Raw genomic sequence first — 14,581 nt, 5'->3', positions numbered from 1 at the left:
AAAATACTTGAGGCCCTAGAAGCAATAGGAGAGTTTGGCTGTTAGTACAATTTTGGTGTTAACAAAATCAGCACTAGTTTACCTTCAGCACATAAGCTTTACTTTCTTTGAGGGTTTGTCATTTAAGTTAAATTAATGTGGACAGTGTCCTTAATATTGTCTACTATTACTAGACAGTCTCATTTTATAGCAGGTTTTTGCATCATGTAAATGCTTTAGAGAGTTAGAACAAAAATAGATGTAAGAAATCCATATAGGTTACTCCGTAAATGGGATTGGGAACCACCTTTTGGCTCTCATCTAGAGTTGGTTGTCCTAAAATTGACTGTATACAAGTGTAAAAGATGTTAAATGATGAACTTGAGGCAGACACAGGCCTTCAGCCAGAGATGGAACAAAAACCCAAAAGTATGATATTTTCTATATCATAGAAATATATCTGCATAGGCAGAACTCTAAAATATAGAAATATGGGACCATTTTCTGGAGATAAAAAATGAAATATATCATTTTAATAAACCATGATTAATATTTATATGACCCTATCTATTCAAAGAAAAATATATGTGATATTCAGGATGCTCAAAATATTTGAAGTGGCTAGAAAGTTAAAAAATATTCATGTATACACACACACACACACACATATGTAGTATATTTTAGGTAGATTTCTCTTTAAAATAACAAAAACTTCTTTCTTGAGAGGAATAAAGCCTGTGCTCATTACCAGTAAGTGCTGAATAAATGAGGCACTGATTGTGTGGGTAGGAAGGTGGGAAGAAAGGAGTATGATATGTAATACTGCGTGAAGGAATTAATTAGTACTTTAAATAATAGATGTAGCTTTAATATATTTTTCTGTGCAAATCTGGAGACAAAGTCCCCTTTTGTTGTAGGAATTGGCATGCAAAGCATTTTATTTTCAGGTTGACCATTTGAAAGTATTAGAGCTTGTCTCCATGTGAGAAAAGGTGAACTCCCAGTGGCAGTGTGGTTTCCAAAGGTTCACTTGGGAGGAAGAGAGAGGAGCTAGTTGATCCAGAGTGGAAAAACACTGAAGAAAAGTTTCCTCTAAAGTAACACACATAGATTTTAGAAAAACAGAAATCGCTTTGACTGGATGTGACAAACTTAAAAAAAATTTTTTTCAGCTTTGAAACATCATATGACGTGTGTTTTGAAAGGTTGCTTTGTCAGATACAGATGTGTATTTTATAGGAAGGTGCTGTGTGTGGTTTTGTTATGAGCATGCTCAGTAGGTGCTCTGTGGGACAGGTATTTTATTTACCCAGTTTTAGATTCTAGAGGAGGTTTTATTAAATAACAGGGCAGTAATTTATACAAAATGACTCCTGAAGTCACCAAACTATGCATTTTTGTAGGTCTCTTTAAGTTCAAACCTAGGGGGGAAAAAGTTTTTTTTTTGTCCAAACAGCTGATTTGCTCCCTTTTTATGATCTATGTAAGCATCATATTTTCTCTTTATCTTGGCTGCAAGAAAGTTTAGAGCTGGGTTTGGCACTCAAGTGAAATGGTCTCCTTCAGCTAAGTCCTTGGTAAGATTTCTCTTTTGCGATAGTGACTTTTTAATTGATTGGCAGCTAAAGTGGGTTTTTTGTCCTATTTTGTTTATTTATTTTTTATTATAAGCCCTTCGAGTTCCTTTCTGGAAATAATTGAGAATATAAATAATAAAGATATATATAATGTGATATTTTGGTTGGATTGTGAATTTCCTAGGAATAGAGCCCAATGAAACTGGGGATCCTGGTTAGACTTAATTTGGTGCATTAATTTTTGCATCTTTAGAACCAGAAGCAATGGTAGAAATTGCCTGACAACGAGGAAGAATTTGGAAGAGAAGGCCTTTTTATTGGCTATTTGGTAGAAGTCTCTTAAATGTTTTCGATGACAGTAAGAGACAATGAGCTACCTAGTATTCCAGATTCCCTTATGTTCTACAGTTCTGTGGGTTTTTTTTTGTTGTTGTTGTTGTTTGTTTGTTTTTGTACCAAGGATCAAACTCAGGGCCTTGTGCTTGCGAGGCAGACAGCAGCACCACTCACTGAGCTAAATCCCTGACGCTATGTGGTTTCTTATGTAAAGGGAGGTGATATGGTAACAATAATTATAGTACTACAATAATAAAAACAAGTAATCCTAAGTATTCTTATATACAGAGCAATGAAATGAATGGTTAAGTGACCACCTCAGGTTTTCCAAAGTAGAAATGTGCAGGAGACTGGCTACATCATCCATGAGAATTAGCTGCATAGGCTTTTGGTAGTTTGACTGATGAATCCATCACTTAGCAAGTATTTATGGACACCTGCTACATGCCAGGCATAGTCCCAAGCACAGAGATGGGGGCTCAGTGAAGAAACACGTTCCTTACCCTCATGGCATTTCCAGCTGTATAGAGGACACACAGACACGGGCCCAAATAAATGAAACAATAGGTTACAAGAGCTGAGATTTGCAATAAAGGAAAAGTATAATGTGTAACAGGTTTAAGGGGTCTTGGAATTTAATCAGGCACACAGATATGATTTGGGGCAGGGCTACATATCTGACTGGGCACAATCTTTCTGTGTCTAAGGCCAGCATTTCTCATTCTACGCTGAGTAATTCTCTGGTGCTGCTGGATTGTTGGTCCATAACTGAGGAGACTCTGGAAATTCTGCTTCATAAACTCTTATGAGCTTTAAACTCTATTGTGAGAGGAGCAGTGTGTGACCAGATGTTCATAAAGTTCTCTCCAGACTGTCAACTCAGTTTCCCTCACCATGTAAGCACCTGAATAGCAAGCTCGCAACCCTGAAGAGGAAGGAATACAGTTTAGCTTTGTAACAAGATTTGACATATACATTAAGCTGGATAATTTGGCATTCATGTTAAGCATTTCCTTCATTCCTTAAAAACCAATTGTTGATTATATATAAAATCCTTAAAGTAAATGCGTTTCGGTTCATGGCCCAGTTTGTACACATGGCTGTAATTAGTAATATCTTGCATGGGCAAACCAGAAGTTTTTAGTTTTTTTTTCTTTTTAATCTCTAGTCTCCTATTTGTAATCAGGACTAGTGGTTTTAGGCTACAATTCAACTACCTCGCGGTCTGACATCTCCTTGTCTTGCTGCTTACCATCTACCCCAGACCCTGTACACCAGTTTCACAGAATGCTCACCGGTCCCAGAATAGAACCTTTGCTGTGTACTGTTCCTCCGTGGTTCTGTGTATTCTTACCTCTGTTAATCTTATCCTTTTCTTTCTTTCTAGACACTAGTTTGCTAGAATTAAAAAGAGGAATTTAGGGGTTGGGGTTATAGCTCAGTGGTAGAACATGTCCTTAGCAAGTTTGAACCCTGGGTTTGATCCTCAGTGCTAGGGTGGGAGAAGGAAATGAGTTTAGTAATTACTTTAGGTATAAGCTAATTTCTGAGAGATTAATTTTTTAAATGTTATCCATAAAGATTAATGAGTAGCAGTTTTGTATCACTAAAGTCTTATTTTACTATAAAATACAACAATTAGGAATTAAATTATAATTTTTATTATACGACCAAGTTGAGTTTAATATTGTGAATCCAAATCAATTAATCATTTTCCTTTTTAATAAAGAAGTATGTGTTCTTTCAGTTATTTTGTATCTTCCAGTTTGGGGGTAGGAGAAAAGAAGAATCTCTTTTCTTGAATTTCCCAAATCTTTACACTTATACTTGGTCTGTGCGCTGATCCACTTAGTAACAGCCCATAAATTCTAATCTATCCCTAAATGAGTACTGTAGTTAGTGTAACCTTCCATCTCCTCTTCCATAAGATCTTGTCAGGAAAACAGGAATGGATGTACCATCTTATAGATTGATAGTCAACAAGGAGAAGTTTGGCCAAGGTGTTGCCCAGTTACTCTCCTTCTTCATTGCCTAGGTTCCCTGCAGGTCCTAGAGCATGGCCTGTTCTTACCTCTGCAAGCTGTACAAGGCCTTGCAGAATGTAGTGAGAGAAAATAAATTTGTGGTCTAACACCGTGCATATTTTATTCAAAATCTCCCCAGTGCAATACTTAGTGGTTTTTTTTTTTTTTTTTTTTTTTTTGAGGAGTAATGGCTAGGGAGTAGTAGTATAAGAACATCTTATCTCAGATATTTCATTAATCATTCTAAAAGCCCCAAAATATTTTTCAATTGGAGAAAATGTTTTCATTCATTTCTTTCTCCTCCCCTCAAAGGACTTTATGTCTTTAAGAGTACTTGAAATCTGTAAAGCATTTTTTTTTTTTTTTTTGAGACAGGGTCTCACTCTGTAGTTGAGACTGAACTGGAGCTCACTATGTAGCCCAGGCTGGTCTCGAACTCACAGCGATCCTCCTGCCTCAGCCTTCTGAGTGCTGGGATTACAGGCGTGCGCCACCATGCCCGGCCTTGTAAACCATTTTTATATATAGTGCTTTACTTGATCTAGAAGTTGAGCCTGCTGTAGAATGAGAGGTGGACTGTGGGAGGTTCAGGGCTGGGGCTGTAGCTCAGTGGTAGAACACTGGTCAGGCATGCTCAATCTCCAGCACTGGAAAAACAAAACAACAAGGTCAAACAACCAGTAAGCAGCAAGTCTGAACTTAAAAGCAGTTCCTGAATCTCTTGGTGATCCAGGACCCTGTGCTGTGCTCCTTCCCTCCCCTCCCCTCCATCTTCCTCTTCCCTCTCTGCTTCCCTCCCATTCACTCCTTCACCTTTCTCTTCTTTCCCTCTTCCTCCCTCTCTCCTTTCCCCTCTTCTTTCTCCCTCCCCCCTCCTTTTCCTCTTCTTCCTCCTCTTCTGCTTCCATTTGTGCTGGGGATTGAACCCAGGGCCTTTGTGCTGAGCTATAGCCCCAGCTTGTCCCCACCCCCCTTTTTAAGACAGGGTCTCAGTTAAGTTGCCCAGGGTCGGCTCAAAGTTATAATCCTCCTGCTTCAGCCTCCTTAGGTACTGGGATTATGGGTATGTGTCATCTGTGCCCCAGATCCTTGTGCTTTTCTCATGTAAGGGCTCCTTTCAGGATGCAGCCTAGCCTTGCACATGCTAAGTGTGCTCTCTAGCACTATACCTCTATACCTTATCCCTATGCCTTAGTGGTGACATGTAGGGCATGCTACCTTTTCTCTTCAGGTCATAAAAATTGCCGAACAAAGCAAGATGCCGTCTTCCCAGAACTACACATACACCCTCTGGCCCTTCAGGTTTTATGGTGGTCTTGTGGGAAGAACTGATAACCTGTACAGCTTGGCACTTCCTGACACTCAGAATCAGATTCTTAATGAAGTTCTTCCCTTTGTTTCCTTTTCAACATTTTAAAACAATTTGAAATAGGAATAATTTTGACACGGTTTTACCGTGATTTCAACATAATAATGTACACATCTGCACTGCTGTTCAGCCCCCAAAATTGGCATTTGACTTCCTGGAAGAGGGTTTAGATATTCATGTGGCAGATGAAAGAAATGATGACAAGATGTACCTGAAGAGTTGTGCTGTAGGACACTCTGGGATCCCTCTGGCTCAGCACTCTACACATCCAAATCCCATGCTTTAGGACTCTGCTGTCTTTTTCTTTCCAGGGATAATTGTTGGCCTCTAGCTAAGTTTTATTGTTGGACAGCCCAGGTGTGGGCAGTGGTAGAAGGGCCCCTTTTGGAGTTTAAAGGCAGTGCATTCCGTAGCCCTATCCCCAAGGCTCTATAGATCTAGGGACTTGTAATTTGAGATGGTACAAACACGAGCACATGTTGTGTACAGCTAGGCCCTCTGGAGCCCAGGGCCTTCCAGGTGTTTTTTCTTGAGCTTTGCTTTTGCATCATATTCTGGCGTTTGTAACATTCCCCCCTCAGAGCCCAGTGAAAGCCAGACTGTGCTGTTGGCTAAGAATCATCCTGGGTGCTCTTGCTTACAGAGTCTGCCATCCCACAGGGGTCAAAGGGATTTTCGGCTCAAGGGCAGAATAGATCTGCTGTGCCAGTCTCACAATCTGTGGGAGTTTGTCCCTCTTTGCAGCTGACAGCATTGCAGAATTCCCTGTGGGATAATAACAGAAACCCTCATTAGCCAATGGTGTTGGTGGAATAAAATCTCCCCACTGCGGTGTCTTGGTCCCAGGCTATAATGTTACCCCTTAATTCCCTCTGCATCTTTACCACTTTTATTACAGCGAAACACACGCTCCTCATTAGTACCCTGGGTGATATGGGGAATCAGGACTGGAAATGGTGTGGAATAGGTACCAGATGTTTTTCTCAACTTGGTGTATGCAAGTATTTAGAATGCTCGCAGATCGCACTTATTAAATGTGAAAATCACTTACTGTCCTTTCCTCTGAATAGTACCCTCCCCTCAAAATTTTTCTGTGTGTCGCATGAGGTGTAACATTAATAATTTCTTTGGGGATAGATTAAGTTTAAAGTGTGTGCAGCAAATACATCTGTTCCCAAATGCCTTGTCTGCATTCTGTCAAGTCTCGGGCCTGGCCTGCAGCCAATGTGGACGTGGGGGTTCTGTAACTGAGATCGGAATGCTGGGTTGCAGTGAAAGCTCATAATGAAAGGGTGAGTCCACTTACATTTTTTTCCTCTAAGTAGAATGGGAATTTAGACATTGATGTTATAGTCAGATCTTAGGAACGTTTCCCATGTGTCCAGATAATCAAGCATTAGTGAAAAAGACGGTGAGGACATTCGATAAAATGGGAAAGGAGCTTTGGCTTTTTCATTGAGTTCATGAAATCTTTTAAGTCAGCCTTTGGTAAGTGTGAATTGAGCAGTTTATTTTATTTTATCTTATCAGACATGAATTAATGGTAACGTTTGGCCCCTAAATCTGCTCACCTAGTCCTGAGTGAAGATCTGGAAAGTGCAAGCAAAAAGCATGTGAACTTGTCATGGGAAGAGCTTGCACCTAAAGTCTGATAGACCCAGGTTCAAATTTTGTGCTGCCACTTACTGGTGCAGTGTGATCTTTGGCAAGTTAATTAACCTCTCTGAGCACAATTTCCGTCATTCTAAAATCCATATTTTAACATTGTGCTCACAGTATTGTTACAAGGGCTATTCATTGTCAATGAGTAGGGGCCAGATGTGTGTCCTGGTGGCTGGGAGGGTGTACCACACGGAACAGAGATGGCTTCAGGTCACAAGGTAGAAGGACAGTTCCAATAAAGTACAGAATTCACTAAGAGTTTTGAGGAGGTCAGATTTCTTGAGTAGTCAGTGGGGAAGGAGAAACTTAGCTTACACTTTGAGACCACAGAAAAGTTGGATTTCTTTGGGAATAGCCTCCAAAGAGTCCCAGCTGGGATTTGTATGCTATGCTCAGAAACAATAGCGGTATCCAAATTGGGAGGCAGTGGTGCCCTGGAGGTGAAGCCATAGTGCTTTGCTGCAGGAGGCACATTACTGAAATATGCACCCAGCTCTGTAGCTCTCAACACCTTACTTAAGTGGGAGTAATAGTATAGATTCTGCCAGCATAAAAACGGCTTTTATGAGGCTTCAGATGAGCTATCTACAACATGACTCTCAATTGTGAAATACAGGGTAATGGTAAAGGTGTGGGCTCATGAATGCTGTTGCTCTTAGCTTGCCTTTCCTCTCTCATCTTCTGCGGCCGTCTGAGCCCCGGTTGCTCTGCACTGTGGTGAAGAGGCTTTGACTGTGCCGATTAGGACTGTCAGTGGAACAAGTTGCTCATTGGTCTCTTGACTTCAGGGATGAGATTGCATAGGGAAGAGGAGGGCTGTGGGTGGCCAGCCATGGCCACAAGAGAAACTCCCAGCCTTCTGGGCTGTCCATGAGGGCCTGCACCAGCAGCACCTAAGCTCTTGGGCATCAGGAAGTGAGCAGATGAGTCAAACCTGGTTTCAGAACAAGATTTCCTGGTTCCCTGCCTTTGGTGCTGGAATTGCTGCCCTGGAAAGCTCAAACCAGAACCGCTTTGTGCCCTCAGGAACGTGTGGGAGCACTTGTGGGGGGCAGAGCACATGGTGGCAGGTAGAGGCTCATCTCACTGGGGCCGGATCTAGCCAGTGGGAGGGTGGGAAGGACTTCCTGTGGCCAAGGAAGGGATGGGGGGCTTGGCCTGATGCAGCTGTGGCAGGAGGCAGTTATGATGGGCATGACACCTGGAGAGAAGGGTGCTCAGGAAGAGAGGGCTGGAACTGCTTTACATTTCCTACCTTCTGTGACAGTTGAGGGTGAGGAAGCTCCAACTAAAACTTGATTTTTAATAACCAAAAATGCCACGTCCTTCACTTCATGATTTTTTTCCTTTGGTATAAGATTGCAACTTTGGCTCTTAGGTAAAGAGTGAAAGGAAATAGCCAGGGTAGGGTGGTACGTGCTTGTAATCCCAGGATTCTAGGAAGTGGAGGCAGGAGGATTGTAATTGCAAGCTCTCCGTGATTGACTCGGTGACTTAGCAAGATGCTGTCTCAAAGTAAAATAAAACAAAACAATAAAAAGAGCTGGGGATGTAGCTCAGTGTGAAGGTCCTGAGTTCAATCCCCAGGACACACCTCCCCAGAAAAAGTAAAAGGAAGAAGTCTAGGATAGACAGTCTCTTACTGGTATGAAATTTGTTAAGCATGGGTCATCTCATGCTTCTTTTCTCTTTCTTCAGTAGTATTGGAGTGTCTACTGTGTGTGAGAGACTGCTGAGGTAAGGCATACAACGATAAACAGAAGGGCTCCACTCTCTGGTGGTATAAGCCATCTTTGGGAGTATGCTGACATTAAGTACGGAAGTACATAAATAATTGCAAACGTCAGGTCACATAAAGTGCTATGACGGGAAGTAGGAAATGCCGTGAGAATATGGAAAAATAGGTACCTAACATTGTGTGAGAGGCACAGAAGCTTCCACGGGGAACCTGAAACACGAGCAGGGGCAGTGGGAAGGAACAGACACGGTAGAGAAGGTGTTTATGGAGAAGGAAACTGTATATTTGGGGGCTTCTGGGAAGGAGGTTGGCATAAAAGAAGGCAAGGATGTTAATTAGGGTAGGTTAAGCTGCAAGTGTCAGAGAAGCTAGATGACTTTGGTTTGAGTAAGAGAAAGCTTTAGTGTGTGTGTGTGTGTGTGTGTGCACATGCCTTTTAATAAAAAGAGAATTTCACAGTTTATCCACTGGCTCTATGTTCATCAAGTAGTCAGGCAACTTTGTGTTGCCCTCTGTAGCATTTCTTCTGCCTTACAGGAAAAAATGACTGCTGTAGCACTGTCTGTCACATCTATATTCCAGTCAGCAGGAAGGAGAAAAAAAAAAGCCCAGAATGTTCTTCGAATAAATTATCCTGGAAGTTGTATATGTCACCTCTGGTTTGATCTCATCCAGAATCTAGTCACATGGTCATATTTTGCTGCAAAGTGGGACTGGGACTTGCTGCCTTCACGTTGGATGGCTGTGTGCCTGCCTAACAGAGAAAGAAGGAAGATAATTGATACGAGGAGACAGCTAGCAGGTCTGTGTCTCAGCTGGAAACACAGTGGGCAAGCAGACTGATGAGAGATGAGACTGGACTAGGAGGTAGAACCAGGTCCAGAAGGGCCTCGAAAGCCATGGGGGCGTTTAGGGCCTTCATCGGGAGAGCAATGAGAGATCAGAGATCAGGGCAGGATCAGATTTATGGTATTTAAAAGATTTATTTTCTTTGGTACATGCTGTACTCTGTGCACACTTATTCAGTTATTTCTTTACAATGAACTCCTCAGAGGGAAGTTGCTGGGTCAAGAGATATGTACTCACTGGACATGATGACACGCTGGTAATCCCAGCTACTTAGGAGAATGGAGAATGGTGAGCTTGACGCCAGCCTGAGCAACACAGTGAGACTCTATCTCAAACAGGAAAAAAAGAGGCAAAGAACATGCGCATTTCTTTAGGCCTTTTTTTTTTTTTTTTTTTTGTTAGCACCGGATATCAAACTCAGGATCTTGTGCTTGTGAGGCAGGCGGTGGAACCACTGAGCTAAATCTCTGGCCACTCTTTAGGCTCTTGATACTTTGAAAAGTCATACCTGTTTGCTCCTTAGCAGAGTGTGGTTTCTTGAGGCCTTTCTGGCCTTACTAGTTTTTAGAAGTATCCCTTCCCCCTGAGCACTTTTTTTTTTCTTTTTTTTTTGGTACCAAGGACTGAACTCAGTACCTTTCATTTACAAGGCAGGTGGCAGAGCCACTGAGCTAAATCCCCGGCCCTCCCTGAGCATTTTTTAATGAAACATTTCAACATATGCGATGTTGAAACCATTGATCAGTGAACATTCAGTTTCCACAACTTAACACTTTGCAATAGTTCCTTTGTCAGAATATCTCTTCACCTACCAGTCCATCTTATTTTTTGGATGCATTTCAGAAAAAGTTATAAATCACAGGATACTTTGATTGCTTTATGATCCTTGAAACAGGTCTGAGTATAGTAGCCCAGGGAGTTCACATGGATGCTGTTCAGAATCCTGCTGGCTGAAAGAGAAGATTTCAAGGCAGGTCCCTGTCTGTGGCCCCCAGTGACTCGGATGACTTGACATAGTTCAGTATTGAGCATTGACCTCATTTTCCTTTTCTTTAAGGTGAGCATGACACTGCCTCCTTACCGTGTGTTGGGAGAATGTATTGCACCCAGCACAGTGCAGAACATAGTAAGAAGTTAGTAAAGGAGAGCAAGTTATTACTTTTGCTCAAGCAGTCTGATGTTGTGTGCTGAACTGTGGGCACCATTTCTTTTTTTTTAAATTATGTTTTATTTTATTTATTTTTTTTCTTCATTGAGTTTTTTGGTACATTTTATACCAATAAAATACAGGTATACAGTACAGTTACATTCATTATTGGGATCTTGTACCTTTACATGACAGGTCTTGGTTCTCATTTTTTCCCCTTGTCTCTGCCCTCCCTTCACCCCCTCCTCTCCTCCCCATTTACAAACACTTCATTTCTATTTTTTCATTTTCTCATATCTTTTTCTTTTCCCTTATTGGCTTTCCCCTACCCTTCCCACTTTCCCGACACCTTTAGCCCCTTTCTTCCTATTTCACATTGTCAATGATCTCATTAGGGTTGAATAAACTATAATAGTACATAAAATCCTAATGATATAATTGGCACCATTTCTTATGTACTCTTGGTGATGATAGTGGTGGGTAAGCTGTAATTTTTTTTTGTCTTTTTGGTGTACAGATAACTTAATCATGTTTTGTACTTTTTTTTTCCATTTTAAACTTGAAGGAAAAAAATTCCATAAGGAACCTCCAAAATTCTAGTGTGTTAGCTGATCCAGAGCACTCTGTACTGAGCATCTTGGTCAGCTTTCCATTGCTGTGACAAATTACCGGAGATACTTTAAAAGGAAGAAATTGGTTTCCAGAGGTTTCGGTCCATGGTTACTTGGCCTTATCACTTTGGGCCAGTGGTGACAGAGTACCTCATGGCAGAAGTGTGTAGCAGAGCAAACAGTTCACATCATAGCACCCAGGAAATAAAAAAATGCAAGGAAGGGGCCAGGGTCCCAGACTCCCCCATGGCATAACATTTTTCACTGGGCTCCACCTCTTAAAGGTACCACCATGTTCCAGTAGGACAGGTGGGTGACCAAGCCTTTAACATGGGAAGACATTTTAAAATCTAAGTCATAACATATTGAAACACTGACCTCAGTGGGTCTCTAGAAAGAGTCTCTGTCGCACCATTTGATTAGCATGTACCCTGTGCATTGCTTTTTCTTTTCTTTGGGCTGTGTCACCCATGGTTGGGGAGGTGAGCAGTTAAGTGAATTAAGGAAGACCCCAGTGGGCAATGGTCACATCGTAAGGAGGGGAGCAAGTTAAGCAGATTAAAGGCTTTTTTGCAGATGTGTTTTAGGGCTGAATGCCAGACCAGTCACAGCTTTCTACACGTATGGACAAATTGGAACTTGAAAGCACTTTTTTCTGTGCTGAATTTGTGATCATTGCAAAATTGCAGCAGGAGGCTCTGAAACCAATTCAGGCTTCCCAGCATGGGTAGCAACTCCCAGGATAGGCCCGCAGATTGAGTGAGAAGAGGAGACTTTCTCTTGGGCTCTGGTTGTACCCAGAAGTCCACCTCTTGTTGCTGCCATGATATCTTCCTCACCACCTCCTGCTTTCTCAGGAAGCAGCTGGGCACAGTCCAGCAATATAGAGTGGCAGTGATTATTTGAGAAGGCACATACTTCATTCAGACCAAATTCCTATTGTCAACCTAGATAATTCCTTTGACTTCTGAAATAGATGTGGCCCACCGGGCAGTGGGGAACAGGAATGGCTGATTCTGAACTTTGCATTTTAGGTGGAGGGTGCAGTTTTGGAAAAGACCTTCATTTAGATGTCAGGAAGAACTCATTGGAGTGGTGCAAAGTTCTTTTATTATTTTATTTTATTTTGTTTTTATTAGTACATGTTTGTAGTACATAATGATTATACTGGGCCGGGGATTTAGCTCAGCAGTTCGGTGGCCTGCCTTGCAAGCGCAAGGACCCGAGTTCAATCCCCAGTACCAAAAACAAAAACAAACAAAAAACATAATGATTATACTGGGCCGGGGATTTAGCTCAGCAGTTCGGTGGCCTGCCTTGCAAGCGCAAGGACCCGAGTTCAATCCCCAGTACCAAAAACAAAAACAAACAAAAAACATAATGATTATACTCCTCATGGGGAGTTGGTACATATATGTTACACATTTTAATTCTTTCTTTCATACCCTTCCTCTCCCTTCCCTCCTTCCCCCTCTATCTCTTGGTCCCCTTCCCATCTTCCCATTTGCAAACTATTTATCTTACTATTTCCTATATTTTATTTTACTCCTTATTTATATTTTGGGTTCTCATATAAGAGATACCATGTGATATTTAAGCTTATGTATCTGATTTATTTCACTTTAACATGATGGTCTCAAGGGGTCTCCATTTTCCTACAAGCGACTCCAGTTCATCTTTTTTTATGGCAGAGTAGTCCTTCATTGTGTATAAATACACACTTTATGTTGATGAGTATATGGGTACTTCTAAGATTTGGCTATTATGCGTCCTGCTATAAATGTGTATGCGTGTATCATTGTGCAGTGATGTCTTTTAGTCTTTTGGGAAGATACTGGAAGGGGAATAGGTAGATTGAATAGAATTGCTATTTTTACTTTTGTAAGGATTCTTTGTGCCGATTTCCATGGTGGTTGTACTAGTTTACATTTGCACCAACAATATAGAAAGGTTGCCTTTCCCCCATAGGCTCACCAGCGTTCTGCTTATTATTATTTAATTTTTTAATAATAGCCATTCTTTCTGGAGTAAGATGAAATCTTAGTTTTGTTTTAATTTGCATTCCTGTCATGGCTAGAGCTTTTTGTCTGAGTTCCGCTCGGAAGGTTGGTGTAGTGGGCTGTATGTTCAAGCCTCAGATTCCCCAGCTGTTGAGTAGGAACAATACCACCAAGCCACAGAAGTGTGTGAAAGCAAAGTATTGCGGTACAAGAGTGAAGGGCAATTTCCCCTCTGCTCTCTGCAGGTTCATGGGGATAGACTGACAAAGACAGATTATATCGGCAAAGAGGCATGCAAATTTGTTAACCTGCAAAAGAGGAAAAATGACAACACAAGGAAAAACCACAGGACTGTGATTAACTACTAATCCAAAATCACTGAGAAATGTATATACCGCCTATCTATAGGGGAGGGAAGAGGGGGATGATTGGGGAATGTAGACAATTTTGAGAACTTAAATGATTTTTATTGGAACCCAGTGGGTTTGGAGAACATACGGCAGCCTGGGACAACACTTTTCTGGCCAGCAGAACAGACAGTGGTTTTGTAAATGATTCTTTTTGGAATATTGACTGGAACCAAAACAGAAGACAGTGCTGTCTGAGAAAGGTCTGTGCAGGTGTGTGAGACTTCAGTCTCTCTTCCTGCTGTATGAGTTTAGTTAATGAAAATGGAGAAGGCACCAGAGGTCATTGTTTTCTTACTTCCAGAGTTTAAGCAGTCAAAAGAGATTTCAGAGGGAAGCCTCTTTCAGCATCTACCACTCTCCAAGGTCCTTTAATTTAAAGTGGTCATCACACCAGGGTGCCATCTTTTGGAGTGCCAGTCCGTGAGCCCCTTCAGTGTCCTAGTTCATCCTTTGTTCAGGATATTCCGTCTCCATCTAGCCACTCTGACATGTCATGGGGTTGTTCTTTACATCACTGTTTTCCTAATTCATTTCTTAGATCCAACTCCAATCTGCAAAATGACACCCTACTCACTGATCAGAGAGGGAGCACTTTAAAAATACTCAATGATTTATTTATTCATTTAACAAACACTTTTTGAGTGTCTCTTATATGCCTGGCACTATACAGAGTCCTGAAGATACAAAGATGAGTGACTTACAGCCCTTGAGGAGGTCACATTCAGTTGTCAAAGACAGATGTATATATCTGTGGCTTCTAGTGTAGATGAAACAGATGGTAGAGAAATTATGAGGGGACAGAGAAAAAAGTACCTCCTTCTGCTTGGGATGTTTGTGGTGGGTGTAGAATTAGAGTGGAAAGGAATTTGAGACAAAGAA

At 41.5% G+C, this 14,581-nt stretch overlaps 1 protein-coding gene across 3 annotated transcripts in view; it reads left to right on the top strand.

The window, feature by feature from the left end:
• Positions 1–14,581, top strand: part of Tgfbr3 (transforming growth factor beta receptor 3) — a 187,517-nt gene that overhangs the window by 58,708 nt on the left and 114,228 nt on the right. The window lies entirely within an intron of this gene.

This window comes from Fukomys damarensis, unplaced genomic scaffold, assembly GCF_012274545.1.
Source record: "Fukomys damarensis isolate Sample0158 unplaced genomic scaffold, DMR_v1.0_HiC HiC_scaffold_33, whole genome shotgun sequence".
Classification (NCBI taxonomy): Eukaryota; Metazoa; Chordata; class Mammalia; order Rodentia; family Bathyergidae; genus Fukomys; species Fukomys damarensis.
The sequence above is the reverse complement of the archived record's forward strand: the minus strand, read 5'-3'. Positions and strand labels throughout refer to the sequence as shown.